The 19,397-nt window shown below is 46.7% G+C and overlaps 1 pseudogene; it reads right to left on the reverse strand.

Moving 5' to 3' along the window:
• Positions 1 to 330: 330 nt before the first annotated feature.
• On the reverse strand, positions 331 to 13,991 carry LOC120303087 (annotated as a pseudogene).
• Between the last annotated feature and the right edge of the window lie 5,406 nt (positions 13,992 to 19,397).

The following is a 19,397-nucleotide window of genomic DNA, read 5'->3' on the forward strand; positions in this document are numbered from 1 at the left end:
GAAAATCAGAATAGAGAAGAATAGAAAATAAGAATAGAATAGAAAATTAGAATAAAACATTGGAATGGAATGGAATGGAATGGAACAGAATAGAACATTAAAATAGAAAATTAGAATAGAAAATCAGAATAGAGTAGAATAGAAAATAAGAATAGAGCATTGGAATGGAATGGAATAGAATAGAATAGAACATTAAAATAGAAAATTAGAATAGAAAATCAGAATAGAGTAGAATAGAAAATAAGAATAGAATAGAAAATTAGAATAGAACATTGGAATGGAATGGAATGGAATAGAATAGAATAGAATAGAATAGAATAGAATAGAATAGAATAGAATAGAATAGAATAGAATTAGGAATAGGAATAGGAATAGGAATAGGAATAGAATTAGATTCTTTATTGGCCAAGTGTGATCAGACACACAAGGAATTTGTCTCTGGTGCATAAGCTCACAGTATTCCTACAAACAGCAATTAATAAGTCATAAGAGTATAAATCATAGTTGCAATCATTAATCATCAGTTATAAACAACAATTGATAAATCTTAAGGAACCAATAGGAGAAAACAGTAGGAGATGAGAAAAGATAAGAAATGAGACGATGCTCTGGGAATTGTCTAGCAGAGTGATGGCATGGGAGGGGGGGAAATCTGTCATGTCTGATTGTTTTGGTGTGCAGTGCCCTGTAGTGTCATCTTGAAGGAAGGAGTTGAAATAACATCATGTCCAGGATGTGAGCAGTCTGTAGGTATTTTCTCAGTCCTTCTGGTTCATGCAGTATACAGATCCTCAATGGAAGGCAGGCTGGTTGTAATTGTTTTTTTCTGCAGTCCTAACTATCCGTGGAAGTTTGTGTCTGTCTTGTCTGGTTGCAGTGCCAAACCAGACAGTTATAGAGGTGCAAATGACAGACTCAAATCGTTGTAGCTGTTCCAAGAGCTTTCAGTAATGTTGATCCTGTCCACCATCTTATCATCTTAAATCTTATCTGATACCTTTTCATTTCATTTCATTTTATATCTGTCTGTCTATCATATAACAAATTTTGTAACCTCCCATCTGGGCGATGATTCGTTTTCCTTCCTTCAGCTTTGCCAGTTCATTTCCATCCATGATCCACTTCCATCGACATTTCTGCACAAGGATCATAACCTCTGATACGGTTTCTTTCCATAGTCAGCGCACTCATATGGTGTCTCCCGTGTGGATCCTTCTGTGGGAAGTAACAGAACTGCTCTTTCTAAAGCTCTTTCCACATTCCGTGCATTTGTACGGTTTCTCCCCTGTGTGGATCCTTTTATGAGAACTAAGGGAACTGCTTGCAGTGAAGCTCTTTCCACATTCCGTACATTTGTACGGCTTCTCCCCTGTGTGGGTCCTTTTATGGGATGCAAGGGAACTGCTTACACTAAAACTCTTCCCACACTCCATACATTGGTACGGTTTCTCTCCCGTGTGGGTCCTTTTATGGGAAGTGAGATGACTTGCATCACTGAAGCGCTTTCCGCACTCCGGGCACTGATACGGTTTCTCCCCGGTGTGGATCCTCTTATGGGAGGTAAGGCGGCTTTTCTGACAGAAGCGCTTCCCACAATCCGCACACTGATAGGGTTTCTCCCCTCTGTGGATTCTCGTGTGGGAAGTCAGGTAACTTCTCTTAATGAAGCTCTTTCCACACTCCGTGCATGGATAGGGTTTTTCTCCTCGGTGGATCCTCATATGGGATGTAAGGGAGCAGTTCACGCTAAAACTCCTCCCACACTCCATACATTTATATGGCTTCTCTCCGGTGTGGATCCTTTTATGGGAAGTGAGGTGACTTGCATCACTGAAACGCTTCCCGCACTCCAGACACTGATACGGTTTCTCCCCGGTGTGGATCCTCTTATGGGAAGCAAGGTGGCTTCTCTGAGTGAAGCACTTCCCACACTCCACACATTGATAGGGTTTCTCCCCTCTGTGGATTCTCGTGTGGGAAGTTAGGTAACTTCTCTTAATGAAGCTCTTTCCACACTCCGTGCATGGATAGGGTTTTTCTCCTCGGTGGATCCTTTCATGAGTCACACGTTGACTTTTCTGTGGGAAGCTCTTCCCGCAGTCCATGCATTGATACGGCTTCTCCCGGACATGACACTTTTGATGATTATTGAGATGGCTACTCTGGCGGAAGCTCTCTCCGCATTCCACACATTTAAATAATTTTCCTCCAAGCGATATATTTTGGTTTAACGTAAGAGGAAAGGCCCAAGAAGAATGTTCCCTACTTTCACGTTGTGCCTCCGCAAGGTGCTTTCTGCAATATCGACACAATCCTGATTCCTCTTTCAATACTTTTCCACACCCTGGACACATTCTGCTTTCTTGGTGATATCTTTTGGCCAGGAACACACTGTTATCTGCACAATGGAAAGCGGGAGCTTTCTCTGGCTCTCTGTTTAGCTGGTTTTCCTCAGGTCTTCGCACTTCCTGTTTATCTCTGAACATCCTTTCTCTGATTTCATTTTTGACTGTTGGTGAGTGCTTTGTCATCTCCTTCGCAGAGTCCTCGTTCTCCCACTTTTTGCCTGATTGCAACAAAAAGAAAAAACAAAGAGGTGAGTTTCACGAGATGTTCAAGGCACAAGCTGAAGCACCATCAGGGATCAAGCTCTATTGCTACATCCTGTATTTGAACATTACAGGTAGTTCTTGACTTATGAGCCGTTGGTGGCGCAGTGGTTAGAATACATTATTGCAGATGGACTCTGCTGACTGCCAGTAGTTCGATCCTGACTGGCTCAAGATTGACTCAGCCTTCCATCCTTCTGAGGTCAGCAAAATGAGCACCCAGATAGTTGGAGGCAATATTTTATTTATTTATTTATGAGACTTATATACCGCTTTAAGTGCAAGGACTCTCTAAGCGGTGTATACCAGTAAGCAATGTATATATGTATTTACATTGCCCCCAACAATCTGGGTCCTCATTTTACCTACCTCAGAAGGATGGAAGGCTGAGTCAACCTTGAGCAGGTGAGATTTGAACTGCTGACCTGCTGAACACAGTCAGCTAAAGTGGCCTCCAGTACTGCACTCTAACTGCTGCGCCACTGACTCTGTGAAAAAAGAGTAGAGAAGAGGAAAGAGAAATCTTACCCACGCAAGCCATGTTCCTTGCATTTTCCAACATGACCTCTCTGTACAGCAATTTTTCGTCAGGATTCAGCAGGGGCCACTCCTCTTCAGAAAAAAACACAGCTACATCTTCAAATGAGATACGATTCTGAAACTTAAAAAAAAAAAGAAATCCCTCTTAATATACAATCGAGGACATAAATCAAGGACTACCTGTACTATATGAAAATTGCTCAGGGGTCACTCTGAGATTGAGATGGGTGGTATCTAAGCTTTATCAATAATCAAAGCACTACATGGCCAATACATGAAAAAAATAGCTGGGAAAGCAGATAATAATAAAACCTGGCAATGGCTAAGAGCAGGAAAATTGAAGAAAGAGACCGAGGGACTAATTCTGGCTGCACAAGACAAAGCCTTAAGGACAAACGCATACAAAGTCAAAATTGAGAAGACAGCAACAGACAGTAAGTGCCGCCTATGCAAAGAAGCTGAAGAAACAGTGGACCACCTGGTAAGCTGTTGCAAGAAGATTGCACAGACTGACTACAAGCAGCGGCATGACAAACTAGCAACAATGGTGCATTGGAAGATCTGCAAAAAATATCATTTGCCTGTAAGCAAAAACTGGTGGGATCATAAAATAGAGAAAGTCATAGAAAATGATAAAATTAAACTGCTCTGGGACTCCAGAATTCAAACAGACAAGCACTTGCAACATAACACCCCAGACTTAACAATTGTCGATAAGAAAGACAAAAAAGTCTGGATAGTGGACGTGGCAGTGCCTGGAGATAGCAGAATAGAAGAGAAAGAACTGGAGAAGATAACAAAATACCAAGACCTACAAATAGAAATAGAAAGACTGTGGCAAAAGCAAGCAAGGGTAGTATCAATAGTCATAGGCTCCTTGGGTGCAATCCCAAAACAACTGGAGCACCACTTAAACACCATTGGCATTGACAAATTCGCTATTAGTCAATTGCAAAAGGCGGCCTTATTAGGAACTGCTTTCATCCTGCGACGATATCTGTAATACCATCAAACATCCACATCTGCCTATCCCAGGTCCTGGGTAGGGACTCGATAGGTAGACAAAATGCCAAATCCAGTCTGAACATCTGGCTGACTGTGCGATGATCAATAATAATAAAGTTGGAAGGGACCTTGGAGGTCATCTAGTCCAACCCCCTGCTCAGGCAGGAAACCCTATACCATTTCGGACAAATGGCTGCCCAGTTTCTTCTTAAAAGCCTCCAGTGATAGAACACTCACAACTTCTGGAGGCAAGCCGTGCCACTAGTTTACTGTTCTCACTGTCACGAAATTTCTCCTCAGTTCTAGGTTGCTTCTCTCCTTGATTAGTTTCCATCCATTGCTTCCTGTCCTACCTTCAGGTGCTTTGGAGAACAGGTTGACTTCCTCTTCTTTGTGGCAGCCCCTGAGATATTGGAAGACTGCTATCATGTCACTCCTAGTTCTTCTTTTCACTAGGCTAGACATACCCAATTCCTCCAACAGTTCTTTGTATGTTTTAGCCTCCAGTCCCCTGATCATCTTTCTTGCCCTTCTCTACGCTGTTTCCAGAGTCTCAACATCTTTTTTTATATTGTGGTGATCAAAACTGGATGCAATATTCCAAGTGAGGTCTTAAACCAAGGCATTGTAAAGTGGTACTAACACTTTACGCGAGCTTGATCCCTCCTACCTGAGTTGGAATGATAATTGCAGTTTCAGTTCCACCACAAAGGAAAGGCATTTCTGCATGAAATCTCAGGATTGCTCCATTCCCTGATAAAGACAAAAATGGAGGAAGACACTTTGAAAACATTCCTACGGCACTCTGGAGCAAAATTATGGAAAACAAGGGCCATTCTTTCACCCAAGTGAGACTGCAAGTAAACAGTAGCAATAGCACTCAGACTTATGTACCACTTCAAAGGCCTTTACAGCATTCTCTAAATCAGTGGAACTACATTAACTCTTTTTCAGTCCTCTGATAGTTTGCCAGTTCTCCGGGATCTTTGAAAGATAAAGTTCAGTGGTTCAGAGATGATGTCTGCCAGTTCCTTCAGAACTTTGGGGTGTAATCCATCTGGTCCTGGTGATTTGATCTCCATCTGGTCCTGGTGATTTGAATTATAGAGGATAGGATACTAGCTTCATCTAGAACAGTGGTTCTCAACCTGTGGGTCGGGACCCCATTTGGGGTCAAACGACCATTTCATGGGGGTCGCCAAACAAGGCTGTCCGCCATTTTTTCCCCCTTTTCTTTGGCCACGCCCCTGGCACCCGGTGATATATAAGTGGTTGGGGGTCACCACAACATGGGGAACTGTATTATGGGGTCGCGGCATTAGAAAGGTTGAGAATCACTGCTCTAAATGGTTTATGAGGTCAGTGTTTTACCCCCAACAATCTGAGTCCTCATTTTACCGATCACGGAAAGATGGAAGAGCTGAAGACACTTCTTGGATGAGAAGCGAAACGTCTTCAAAGAAAAACAAGAAAGTCCAGTTGCCTCTTGAAAAAGCACCTGTGGGACAACCATGACCAGGGTGTCAGAGAATCTCCATAGACAGATGGAAGGCTGAGTCAACCTTGAGCCGATCAGGATCAAACTACTGGCAGTCAGCAGAATTAACCTGCAATGCTACATTCTAACCCAGCGGTTCTCAACCTTTTTAATGCCGCGACCCCCAACCGGTCGTACATCGAGGACTACTCAACCGGTCGTAAGTCGAGGACTACTCAACTGGTGCAGCACCGTTTGCAGAATGGGACTTTTGGCGGGCTCAGCAGGGCAGAGACAGCCTGGACAATTCCTATTGGCTTTTGAAAGCCAATAGAATTAGTCTCTATTCAAGAGAGTCTATCTATTGGCTTTCAAAAGCCAATAGAATAAAAGGGAGTAGCACAGCTAAGGAAAAGGGGGAAAAAAATGGCGGACTGCGTTGTTTGGCGACCCCTGTGAAATGATCGTTCGACCCCAAATGGGGTCCCGACCCACAGGTTGAGAACCACTGTTCTAACCCCTGCGCCACCATCACAATGAGAAGGAAGGACTCACTGGAGAAGAGCCTAATGCTGGGAAAGATTGAGGGCAATAGAAGCAGGGGATGACGGAGAATGAGATGGCTGGATGGAGTCACTGAAGCAGGAGGTGTGAACTGAAATGGACTCCAGAAGATGGCAGAGGACAGGAAGGCCTGGAGGAACGTTGTCCATGGGATCGCAATGGGTCGGACACGACTTTGCATCTAACAACAACAACACTTATCTGGGGAAGAGACTGTGGCCAGCAGTCCAACCTCTTTGATTAACTGAGCAGGTGGCGAGGAATGAAATAAAGAAGTCTAAAGGGTTAGGCTTGGAGGCAGCTCTATTGCTCATGAGAGAAAAGGTCTCTTGTCAATCATGGAAAGGCCGAGTGGAAGTATGAAAAAAGGCCTTTGTTGGTTAAACATTTGCTTATCGGGACATTGGAGAAACACTGGAGTAAGCGTCCAAGCTGAACCAACATGTTTAATGAATGAATTACATTCTGCAATATGTTTCTTTTCAACTTCAGACAGGAAGGCGGTGCAGAGAGTGGTGAGAATGGCAGAAAAAAATTACTGGCAGTTCACTTCCTTTTAATCAAGGACATAGCACATAAGTGATGCTTGAGCAGGGTCCACAGGATTGTCTGGGACAATCCTGTGGACACTTCACGGCTTGTTTTCCATGTTACCTTCTGGGAGGGTGGTATCCAAAGTAGAACATCCAGATTCGGCCACAGTTTTGTTCCATACAGCATCAACCTTGTGAACTCTCAAGTTTCCCCTTTCTGCTATGTGTTCAAAATGAACAGTGATTTTGTGTGTATGTGTGTGTGTGTGCGCGCACACACACACATATATACATGTGTATACATACAAATATATACATGTACACACACACACATATACATATGTATATTGTTGTGGTTCCGGCTAATGAAACATTCCAAAGAACTTCCAGGCATTTATTTTCCTAAAAGTCTTTTATTGTTACAAAATGTCGGCACAGGCACGGAGGGATGCTAGGATCTAAGTTCTCTTCCTCTGAGCAGTTAAATTATCAGCATGTTCCCTCCCTAAATTAGCTGTCATATCTCACATTATCCAATTAGCGTGAAGGTCAAATGTTTTCTTTCTTTCCCAGGCTTTACCCCCAACCTCCCTTCTGCTCTGTATTAACCCCATAATTACCAGACAATTCTAAATATTGTCAAAAGCAAGAATATACAATATTTGCAGCGTTGAGATATATAGCATGAGTATATGTGTGTGATGCATGGCTATGGGTAGATATATACTTTCTTTTGAGAGCAGGCAACAGAATTTAACTTTTAATGTGGGCCAGTAAAAAAAATGACAATATCCATCTTAACTGCACCCTGCTATGATTCCTCGTGGAGTGCAATAATATGAAGAACCATTTTTTTTTTTTTACCTGCTGATGTGATCTGAGCTGGATCCTGTTGGGTGATCCCCCCAAAGGCTGGTTCCTGAGAGAGAGATGACACATCTTGGGGTTCTTGAGCACCCTGTTCCATGAAAGGATCCTGAACCTGTCGGAAAAAAAAAAAGGGAAAGATGATTTTATGGACCACAGCGACCAAGTTCATTCTAAAAAGAGAAAGCTACATAACAGGTAGTCCTTGACGTACGACCAACAATTAAGCCCAAAATTTCCATTACCAAGCAAGACAGCTGCTAAGTGAGTTTTGTTCCATTTTACAACTATCCTTGCCACAGTTGTTAAGTCAATTGCTGCCGTTGATAAGTTAGTAATACGGTTGTTAAGTGACTCTGGCTTCCCCATTGACTTTGCTTGTCAGAAGATCGCAAAAGGGGATCACATGATCCCGGGACACTACAACGGTCATAAATATGAGCCAGTTGCCCAGCATCAGAGTTTTGATCACGTGACCAGGGGGCTGCTGCAACCATGAAAGAAAAATGGTCATAGGTCACTTCTTAAAATACTGTTGTAACTTTGAATGGTCACTAAATGAACTGTTGTTAAGTCAAGGATTACCTATCTGACTAGCAAGATTCTCAGTCATCCAGGTCATGGTTGCCTCAAAGGTGCTTTTGTGGGTGACCCTGAGGACACAGATAAACCCCCAAGTGGCCTTAATGACTCTCTAAAAGAATGCAAATGACCAGCTGTCTGCAAGGAATATAAATTCTTCCATTCCCTACCATCCAGTCCAGTGGTTCTCCACCTGTGGGTCGGGACCCCATTTGGGGTCGAACGACCATTTCACGGGGGTCGCCAAACAACGCAGTCTGCCATTTTTTTTCCCCTTTTCCTTCGCTGTGCTACTCCCTTTTATTCTATTGGCTTTTGAAAGCCAATAGAATAGACTGTCAGAGGTTCCGACTAATGAAGCACTTCAAAGAACTTTTAGGCATGTTTCCTAAAGTCTTTATTACAGAGCTACAAATTGCCGGTCACCACCATGGACGTTTTGATGCCAGAATCTGACTTCCTCTTGCTGGCATCAAACTTTTCTTGCTAAACCCCTCCCTTATCTTGCAGTCACAAGTCACATTATCCAATTAGTGTGAAGGTCAAAAGTTTACTTCCTCTTTCTTTCCCGGGGTTCCCCCCCCCCACTCTAAGCTATGTATTAACCCAGTAAATACCAGACACTTTTGCATATTGTCAAAGCAAGAATATACAGTATTTGCAGCATTGACATAGATTCTCTTGAATAGAGTCTAATTCTATTGGCTTTCAAAAGCCAATAGGAATTGTCCAGGCTGTCTCTGCCCTGCTGAGCCCGCCAAAAGTCCCATTCTGCAAACGGTGCTGCACCAGTTGAGTAGTCCTCGACTTACGACTGGTTGGGGGGTCACGGCATTAAAAAGGTTGAGAAACACTGATCCAGTCAGATTTGAAGAAGCTTCTTGGATGAGAAGCAAAACGTCTTCAAAGAAAGAAAACAAAAAAATACCTTTGGGTCAAGGATTACCTGTACAATGATTTTTGTCTCACCTGCCTTTCTGCCAGCTTCTTCTCTTCTACCTGGCTCAGGAGAAAACCTTCTGCGAGGGCTACCGCCTGGGAGCTGGTCTCCGCTCCACACTCCCTCACCCAGCGCTCCATCTCTGGAGGCAGGATGGCCAGGAACTGCTCCAGGACCACCAGGTCCAACATCTGAGCTTTTGTGTGCTTCTCTGGCTTCAACCATTGACGGTAAAGACAGTGTAGATGACTGCAAAGCTCTCGAGGTGTCTCTGCTTCTTTCTGGCCGAACGTCTGGCCAGGGTGATGTTCTCCAGGCCGTCTGGTGGTTTCTCCTTCCAGGTTGTTCTTCCTAGTTCGTTTCCGGAACTTCTCAGTAGACCCAACCAAGCCAATCTGAGGCTCTTCGCCTTCTGGATCTTGTGAGCCGACTTTTCTGGTGTACTGAAGTGCTGGGCCACACCCACCCAAAGTCTGCCCTGGGTTTGCAAAAGGACTTTCGGTCCTAGGAGCAGAACGGCAAGAGGTGACCCCCTGAGCCATCTCAGGGGGAAGTGGGACTTCGATCCTCAACCAATAAAAATCTTCCCACGGAGCAAAAGATGCTTCACATTTTTAAGCTAAGGAAAAGGAAGAAAAAGAAAGATAGGTGAGAAAAAGAGAGTTGCGTTCCTAGACATTGATAGGATGTTCTTGTCCAAAATTATTTAAGGGAAGAGAGAGAAGACACTGCTCTGGTGCTCTTTCAGGAGGCAACTGAACTTTCTTGTTTTTCTTTGAAGAGGTTTTGCTTCTCAGCCAGATGGTCATTTGCATTCTTTTAGAGCAGTGGTTCTCAACCTTTCTAATGCCGCGACCCCATAATACAGTTCCCCATGTTGTGGTGACCCCCAACCACTTATACATCACCGGGTGCCAGGGGTGTGGCCAAAGAAAAGGGGGAAAAAATGGCGGACAGCCTTGTTTGGCGACCCCCGTGAAATGGTTGTTGTTTGACCCCAAATGGGGTCCTGACCCACAGGTTGAGAACCACTGTTTTAGAGAGTCGTTGAGGCCACTTGGAGGTTTATCTGTGTTGTCAGGGTCACCTGAGTGGTGCCAATGGGTGTGGAGCCCTCTTGGAACTGCTGAAAGGACTGTACTGTAGACTGGAGATAGATGATGCCGTATCCCTACCACTTTGTTTAAGGAGCGCTGTTCAGTTTTGACCTAGATGGCCTCTTTGACTCCTCTTTCAAACCAGCAGTCCTCTCTGTCCAAAATGTGGACTTTGCTGTCTTGAAAAGTGTGGCCTTTGTCTTTTAAATGCAGATGAATTGCTGAATCTTGTCCTGATGGGTTTGTTCTCCTATGTTGTGCCATGCATTTATGAAGTGGTTGTTTTGTTTTCCCAATGCAAATGCAAATGACCGGCTGTCTGCAAGGAATATAAATCCTTCCACCCGCTCCCCCACCATCCAGTCAGAGCTGAAGAAACTTCTTGGATGAGAAGCGAAACGTCTTCAAAGGAAAATAAGAAAGTCCAGTTGCCTCACAAAAAAGCATCCTTGGGATAACTATGACCTGGATGACTGAGAATCTCCATAGACCAGGGGTAGGCCACCTTGGCTCTTTTATGACTTGTGGACTTCAACTCCCATAATTCATGAGCCAGCATGAATTATGGGAGTTGAAGTCCACAAGTCATAAAAGAGCCAAGGTTGCCTACCCCTGCCATAGATTCTGTAATGTATTGAGTTAAAGTACTTGGAATTGTTGAGAAAAAAAAAAAAAACCGGTCATAAGACTCTGTCAATTAAGAGCCAGACTTGCTGTCTACATGCTAATTATCTTGTGTTTAAGCGGGAACTAATACTTGAATCTTATTGGCTGCCACCTACTTGTTGAGTGTATAAATAAGGGTGGAGCTGCAGTTATCCAGACTTCTGTTTAAACCTTTAATAAAGAGTTGTTTGTTTACCTGCTGCCTCGTAGATGCCTCACTGAGCACCAAACATAACAGACACTGCTATGAAATGCACGCCCACACACAGACACAATCACTTTTCCAAAAAGGAAGTACAGGTATATCTACAATCACGATTGAGCCCAAAACTTCAGCTGCTAAGCAAGGCAGTTAAAGAAAGTTTTGCCCCACATTTTTGCCATGGTGGTTAAGTGAAAGAGCTTGCGCAGAGTGGATGTCTGGCCTTTCTTCCACACACACACACACACACACACACACACACAAAATGCTCTGGCCTTTCCTCCACTGCTCCCCACTCCTAAAATGCTCTGGGCTCTCCTCCAGCCCCCCCACCCCAAAAATCCTGTGGCCTTTTCTTCAGCCTCCCGGACCCCCACAAGGCTCCAGCCTCTCCTCCAGCACCCCCAACCCCCCCCCCCAGAAGCTCCGGACTTTCCTCCAGCACCCTCACCCCCCCCAAAAAATGCCAGCTCCTCACCCTAAAGTGCTCTGGCCTTGCCTCTAGCACCCACACCCCCAAAATGCCAACCACCCCACCCCAAAAATCCTCTCGCCTTCTCTCCAGCCTCCCCCACCCCCACAAGGCTCCAGCCTCTCCTGCAGCACCCCCACCCCCCAAGAAGCTCTGGCCTTTCCTCCACGCCCTCACCCCCCAAAAATGCCAGCCCCTCACCCTAAAGTGCTCTGGCCTTCCCTCTAGCACCCGCACCCCCAAAATGCCAACCACCCCACCCCAAAAATCCTCTGGCCTTTTCTCCAGCATCCCTCACCCCCACAAGGCTCCAGACTCTCCTGCAGCATCCCCCCCCCCCAGAAGCTCCGGACTTTCCTCCAGCACCCTCACCCCCCCCCCCAAAAAAATGCCAGCTCCTCACCCTAAAGTGCTCTGGCCTTCCCTCTAGCACCCGCACCCCCAAAATGCCAGCCACCTCACCCCCAAAATCCTCTAGCCTTTTCTCCAGCCTCCCCCACCCCCACAAGGCTCCAGCCTCTCCTGCAGCACCCCCATCCCCCCGGCCTTTCCTCCAGCACCCTCCCCCCCAAAAAAATGCCAGCCCCTCACCCTAAAGTGCTCTGGCCTTCCTCTAGCACCCGCACCCCCAAAATGCCAGCCATCTCACCCCCAAACTCCTCTAGCCTTTCCTCCAGCCTCCCCCACCCCCACCAGGCTCCAGCCTCTCCTGCAGCACCCCCACCCCCCCAGAAGCTCCGGCCTTTCCTCCAGCACCCTCACACCCTCCCAAAATGCCAGCCCCTCACCCTAAAGTGCTCTGGCCTTCCCTCTAGCACCCGCACCCCCAAAATGCCAGCCACCTCACCCCCAAAATCCTCTAGCCTTTTCTCCAGCCTCCCCCACCCCCACAAGGCTCCAGCCTCTCCTGCAGCACCCCCATCCCCCTGCCTTTCCTCCAGCACCCTCCCCCCCAAAAAAATGCCAGCCCCTCACCCTAAAGTGCTCTGGCCTTCCCTCTAGCACCTGCACCCCCAAAATGCCAACCACCCCACCCCAAAAATCCTCTGGCCTTTTCTCCAGCCTCCCCCACCCCCACAAGGCTCCAGCCTCTCCTGCAGCACCCCCATCCCCCCGCCTTTCCTCCAGTACCCTCACCCCCCCAAAAAATGCCAGCCCCTCACCCTAAAGTGCTCTGGCCTTGCCTCTAGCACCCGCATCCCCAAAATGCCAACCATCCACCCCAAAAATCCTCTGGCCTTCTCTCCAGCCTCCCCCACCCCCACAAGGCTCCAGCCTCTCCTGCAGCACCCCCACCCCCCCAGAAGCTCCGGCCTTTCCTCCAGCACCCTCACACCCTCCCAAAATGCCAGCCCCTCACCCTAAAGTGCTCTGGCCTTCCCTCTAGCACCCGCACCCCCAAAATGCCAACCACCCCACCCCAAAAATCCTCTGGCCTTTTCTCCAGCCCTCCCACCCCCAAAAATGCTCCGGCCTTTCCTCCAGCACCACCATTCCCCCCAATTTTTGCTTTGGATAGGAAAAACCATCGCCGGACAGGGTCCCCACCAGGACCCCCCACCCCGTGTGGGAAAGGTGGGGGAAATAGGGCTGGAGCAGTCCCAGGCTGGCACGGCGGGGGGGGGGGTTGAATGCTTCCCTCTAGCTAGCACCTGCACCCCCAAAATGCCAACCACCTCACCCCAAAAATCCTCTGGCCTTTTCTCCAGCCTCCCCCACCCCCACAAGGCTCCAGCCTCTCCTGCAGCACCCCATCCCATCCTTCCAGAGAGGCCAGGGCTTTGCAAGCCTGGCGGGGCTGTCTGCCTGGGAATTGCAAGGAAAGAGCGACGCTGAGCTGAACCGGACGGAGTTCTGCCTGTCTCTCTTCGCTCGCTCGCTCGCTCACACACACACACACACACACACACACCTCTCACAACTGCTTTTAGGAGGGGCATAAAAGCATTCCAACCTAAGACTGCAAGGGACGCCCCAAGCTTGAAAAGAGCAAGATCCAAAGAAAGCGGAGAGTACCGTCATCCGGATCCGTCGATGGTTCGAGTCCGGGCTCCAGGCTCCTCCCACCCACGCCCGGACTCCAAGCTCCACCCACCGACCTGGAGAAGGACCTCCCTTCCTCGCCGCTCCGCCCTCCCTATTAGGAGTGGAGAGCAGGTTCGCGCCTGCGCACTCTTCTACGGGCAATCCGAAGGGTTCGAGTCCCAGAAATTCCGAGCTCCACCCCATCGACGTGGAGAAGGACGCGCGTTCCGCCCCCCTGGCAAGCTCCTCAGCGCCGCCTTCCTCGCAGCTCCGCCCTCGCCACGAGGGTTGGAGAGCAGGTTCGCGCCTGCGCACTCTTCTGCAGGCAATCTTAAAGGTTAACCGTAAAGCATCCCAGCTCCAAGCTCCTCCCATCCATCCGGAATTCCGAGTTCCACCCAGCGACCTGGGAAAGGACGCCGGCTCCGCCTTCCGCGCAGCTCCGCCCTCCCTTGGAGGGCAGGTTTGCGCCTGCGCATTCTTCTGCGGGAAATCTAAGGGTTAAAGAGGAAAAGGCGTTGCTCCTAGAGAGGCCTCTCTACTGATGGCCCCTTCTCTCTCCTGCGAAGACTCGGTGCTCTTCCTTCCCCCGCTCGCCAGGGACGGGAAGCCCAAGCGCTGGCTCCCCGGGCAGCGCCCCCTGGTGGATCCCGCCCGCTAGCAGTGCGAAAACGAGCGACTCCCCGCCCGGTTTTGCACTCCATTCGCGATCCGCTGAGTTTAATAATAATAATACGGTTGTTAAGTGAATCTGGCTTCCCTATTGACTTTGCCTGTCCGAAGGTCCCCAAAGGAGATCACATGACCTTGGGACACAGCAACCGTCAAAAGTACATGACAGTTGCCAAGCCTGTGAATTTTGATCATGTGACCAAACCTGTGACTTTTGATCATGTGACTATGGGGATGCTGCAAAGATCGTAAGGGTGAAAAATGGCCACGAGTCACTTTTTTCCCAGTGCTGTTGTTAACTCTGAATGGTCACTAAATGAACTGCTGTAAGTCTGTTCCTAAAACTCAGTGCTCTCCCGCATAGCGTGATATTTTTTTTGATCGGTTTTTCTTTTCTTTGAATGTTTTGCATTGTTTTTGGTTGTGGGTTTGGGCTGCGGGTCCTGTTTTTCAAGGTTGACAAAAGTGCCAAGTCCTAATTGAGTTTAGACAGGCAGGTAATCCTTATGACCGCAACAGAGCCTAAAATTTCTGTTGCTATTCTATTCTATTCTATTCCTATTCCATTCTATTCCATTCCATTCGTTTTGGTTTCTGTTTGTTCCTATTCTATTCTATTCCATTCCATTCCATTCGTTTTGGTTTCTGTTTGTTCCTATTCTATTCTATTCTATTCCATTCCATTCGTTTTGGTTTCTGTTTGTTCCTATTCTATTCTATTCTATTCCATTCCATTCGTTTTGGTTTCTGTTTGTTCCTATTCTATTCTATTCTATTCCATTCCATTCCATTCGTTTTGGTTTCTGTTTGTTTCTATTCTATTCTATTCTATTCTATTCTATTCTTATTCCTATTCCATTCTATTCCATTCCATTCGTTTTGGTTTCTGTTTGTTTCTATTCTATTCTATTCTATTCTATTCATTCTTCCATCTTCTATTCCAGTGGTTCTCAACCTGTGGGTCGGGACCCCATTTGGGGTCGAACGACCATTTCACGGGGGTCGCCAAACAACGCAGTCCGCCATTTTCCCCCCCCTTTTCCTTAGCTGTGCTACTCCCTTTTATTCTATTGGCTTTTGAAAGCCAATAGAATAGACTCTCTTGAATAGAGTCTAATTCTATTGGCTTTCAAAAGCCAATAGGAATTGTCCAGGCTGTCTCTGCCCTGCTGAGCCCGCCAAAAGTCCCATTCTGCAAACGGTGCTGCACCAGTTGAGTAGTCCTCGACTTACGACCGGTTGAGTAGTCCTCGACTTACCACCGGTTGGGGGTCGCAGCATTAAAAAGGTTGAGAACCACTGTTCTATTCCATCTTTTATTCCAGGGGTGTCAAACTGCCGGCCCACAGGCCGGATGTGCCACACAGAAGCTGCGCACACCAGCAAGGGGGGAAAAGTTGTGATACGGCACATGTCACATAACATGGCAAGTTTGACACCCTTGTTTTATTCCATATTCTATTCTGTTCTGCATTCCATTCTATTCTATTCCATCTTCTATTCTATTCCATCTTCCATCTTCTACTCCAACTTTTATTCCAGGGGTGTCAAACTGCCAGCCCGCAGGCCAGATGCACCACGCAGAAGCTGCACACACCAGCAAGGGGAAAAAAGTTGTGGTACGTCACAACACATCATATGACACAGCGAGTTTGACACCCCGGTTTTATTCCATATTCTATTCTATTCTATTCTATTCTAGTCCATTCCAGCATGCCTGGCTGAGGAATTCTGGGAAATGAAGTCCACAAGTCATAAAAGGGCCAAGTTTGAAGACCCCTGATATACATAAACATAAAGCTTGGGATGCAGGGAGGGTGAACGAAGGCTTTGCATACCCGGCGTCCACCAGGGGGCAGCCAAGCCACCCATTTCATTCTTGCCCCTGGGTTTCACGGCTGGGATTCCCTGCGGAGAGGCAATTGCAGCCAGCCCTCCAAAGCCTCGCTTGCGATGCCCTCTGGTGGCCATCCGGCATAGAATCAAAAATCACGTGAAGTATCAGTACCGCTTTATAAAGCCTTAGTAAGGCCACATCTGGAATACTGCATCCAGTTTTGGTCACAGTATTACAAAAAAAGATCTTGAAACTTGGGGGAAAAGTGCAAAGAGCAATTAAGATGATTAAGGGCCCAGAGACTAAAACATATGAAGAACAGTTGCAGGATTTGGGTTTAGCCAGTCTAGAGAAAAGAAGAACCACAGAGGACATGATAGCAGTATTCCAGTATTTGAGAGGCTGCCACAAGAAGAGGGGGGTCAACTTGTTTTCCAAAGCACCAGAGGGCAGGACAAGAAACAGTGGATGGAAACTAATCAAGGAGAAACTTCCTAACAGCAAGGACAATTAACCAGGGGAACAGCTTGCCTTCAAACATTGTGGGTGCTTCATCACTTGAGATTTTTAAGAAGAGACTGGACAGTCACTTGTTTGAAATTGTATAGGATCTCCAGTTTGAGCAGAGGGCTGGACTAGAAGCCCTCAAGGTCCCTTCCAGCTTTATTCTATTCTATTCTGTTCTATTTCTATTTCTATTCTATTCTATTCTATTCTATTCTATTTCTATTCTCATGCTGACCACTTCATCAGGCAAAGGAGGAGCAGAAGAGAAGAACCAATGTCTCGTTTCCTTCCAAAATCCTGCTCTGCGCAGGACGTCAAGAAAAGCGGAGGCTTCTAAAGTTTAAGATATTTTTTAGATATTTTTTTTTTCCTTTTTCTAATTTCTTTTTTTCCTTCTTCTTGTTTCTTTTCTTTTTCTCTTTCTGTTTTTTCAAATATTGGTGTTAAAGTATTTTATAATTTGTTTAATTATTGTAACCAAATTTGTATATGGTTTATCTGTGTTTAAAAATTTTTTCTTTTAAATCTTAATTAAGCCTGTATTCAGCTCTGGGAAGGTTGGGGGAGGGTTGGGGTGGGTTTGGGGAAGGGAACTTTTTTGTAAAATTTTAAAAATTTTCAATTAAAAAAAAAAAAAAGAAAAGTGGAGGCTTCTTCTTCGTAATCAAGAAAAACAGAAGATCACTACTGATGAGAAATTCAAATCAAGCTCATCAGCCACAGGGTGGAAAAATGGATCCTCAAGGACAAAATAATTTCCAAAGCCCCAGAAGGCAAGACAAGAACCAATGAATGGAAATGAATCAAGGAGAGAAGCAATTTTAGAAGTAAGAAGAAATGTCTTAACAGTGAGAACAATTAACAGCTTGTCTTCAGAAGTTGGAGGTGCTCCATCACCGGAGGTTGTTAAGAAGAGACTGGACAGCCACTTGTCTGAAATGGTATAAGGTCTCCTGCTTGAGCAGGGAGGGGGCTGGACTAGAAGACCTCCAAGCTCCCTTCCAGCTCTGCTTTTCTAATCCTATCCTACCCTACCCTACCCTATCCCATTCTATTGTCATTCTTCTTCTTGTGCCATATCTGTTATCAGATGTTGGTGATCATGTTGACGATCCTGTTTTTATCAGCAGCCGCACGAAAAAGTGCTGCTGGATTTTGTCCAAACCAGTCCCTTAGATTTTGAAGCCACAATGTTCTTCTTCTGCCTGGACCTCATTTGCCTTCAATCTTTCCCTGGAGGGTTAAAGGAGTAGGCCGTATTTTTCTGGGTGTATCATCACCTGTCTGAAATATTCTAATTTTCATTTTTTTAATTGTTTTGACGATGTCCCTTGGCTTTCCCAGGCAGCTTATCACCTCCTAATTTCTGATTATCAACTCAGTTTATACGTAACAGCCGCCTGCAAATCCACATTTCAAATGCTTCTAGTATCTAGTCCAGGGGTAGGCAACCTTGGCTCTTTTATGACCCGTGGACTTCAACACCCAGAATTCCTGAGCCAGCTGATGGCTCAGGAATTCTGGGAGCTAAAGTCCACGAGTCATAAAAGAGCCAAGGTTGCCTATCCCTGATCTAGTCTCTTCAGGTGGCCTTCTGTCAGAGACCAACTCTACTCTGTAGAGCAGAATAGAAAAAATATAGCATCAGACATGCCTGATTTTCAGTCTTAGGCTACTATTATGTTAGTTCTATTATTAATAATAATAATTAATTAGTTAACTATTATATTATTATTAGTTCTGTTATCATGTTGACCACTTTAGAGATGAGACTGGACAGTGACTTATCTAGAATGGTAGAGGGTCTCCTGCTTGAGCAGGGAGCTGGACTAGACGACCTCTAAGGTCCCTTTCCAGCTCTGTGCTGATTCTGATGTTGCTCCCAGACTCGCATCCTTGCACGGCCCCACCCGCTCAACCATTACCAACCACCCGTCAAGGTCAGGGGTAGGCAACCTTGGCTCTCTTATGACTCGTGGACTTCAACTCCCAGAATTCCTGAGCCAGCATGGCTCAGCTTGGAAACCTCTCCCTTTCCCCTCAGCATGGCTGGCTGAGGAATTCTGGGAGTTGAAGTCCACAAATCATAAAAGACCCAAGTTTGCCTACCTCTGGCCTAGGCCTAGGCCGCTTTATGACTCGTGGACTTCAACTCCCAGAATTCCTGAGCCAACATGGCTCAGCTTGGAAATCTCTCCCTTTCCCCTGAGCGTGGCTGGCTCAGGAATTCTGGGAGTTGAAGTCCACCAGTCATAAAAGACCCAAGTTTGCCTACCTCTGGCCTAGGCCTAGGCCGCTTTATGACTCGTGGACTTCAACTCCCAGAATTCCTGAGCCAACATGGCTCAGCTTGGAAATCTCTCCCTTTCCCTTCAGCATGGCTGGCTCAGGAATTCTGGGAGTTGAAGTCCACCAGTCATAAAAGAGCCAAGGTTGCCTACCTCTGGCCTAGGCCTAGGCCGCTTTATGACTGGTGAACTTCAACTCCCAGAATTCCTGAGCCAGCCTGGCTCAGCTTGGAAACCTCTCCCTTTCCCCCTCAGCGTGGCTGGCGCAGGAATTCTGGGAGTTGAAGTCCACCAGTCATAAAAGAGCCAGGGTTGCCTACCCCTGGCCTAGGTAGTTCTCTCATTGGCCGAGCCACTCCCCTTCCCTTTTTGTCGCCCCGCCCCCCTGGATGGCTCCTCCTCCTTTTCCTGGGAAAGGCAGGCGGGGAGGTAAGCACAAAGGGAAGCCTCCGTCGCTCTTTGCCTCGCCTCCCCCACCCACTCCATATTTCCCCCTCCCTCCCTCCGCCCGCCC

This window comes from Crotalus tigris, unplaced genomic scaffold (assembly GCF_016545835.1).
Source record: "Crotalus tigris isolate CLP2741 ecotype Arizona unplaced genomic scaffold, ASM1654583v1 scf7180000024460.1087499, whole genome shotgun sequence".
In the NCBI taxonomy this organism is placed as follows: Eukaryota; Metazoa; Chordata; class Lepidosauria; order Squamata; family Viperidae; genus Crotalus; species Crotalus tigris.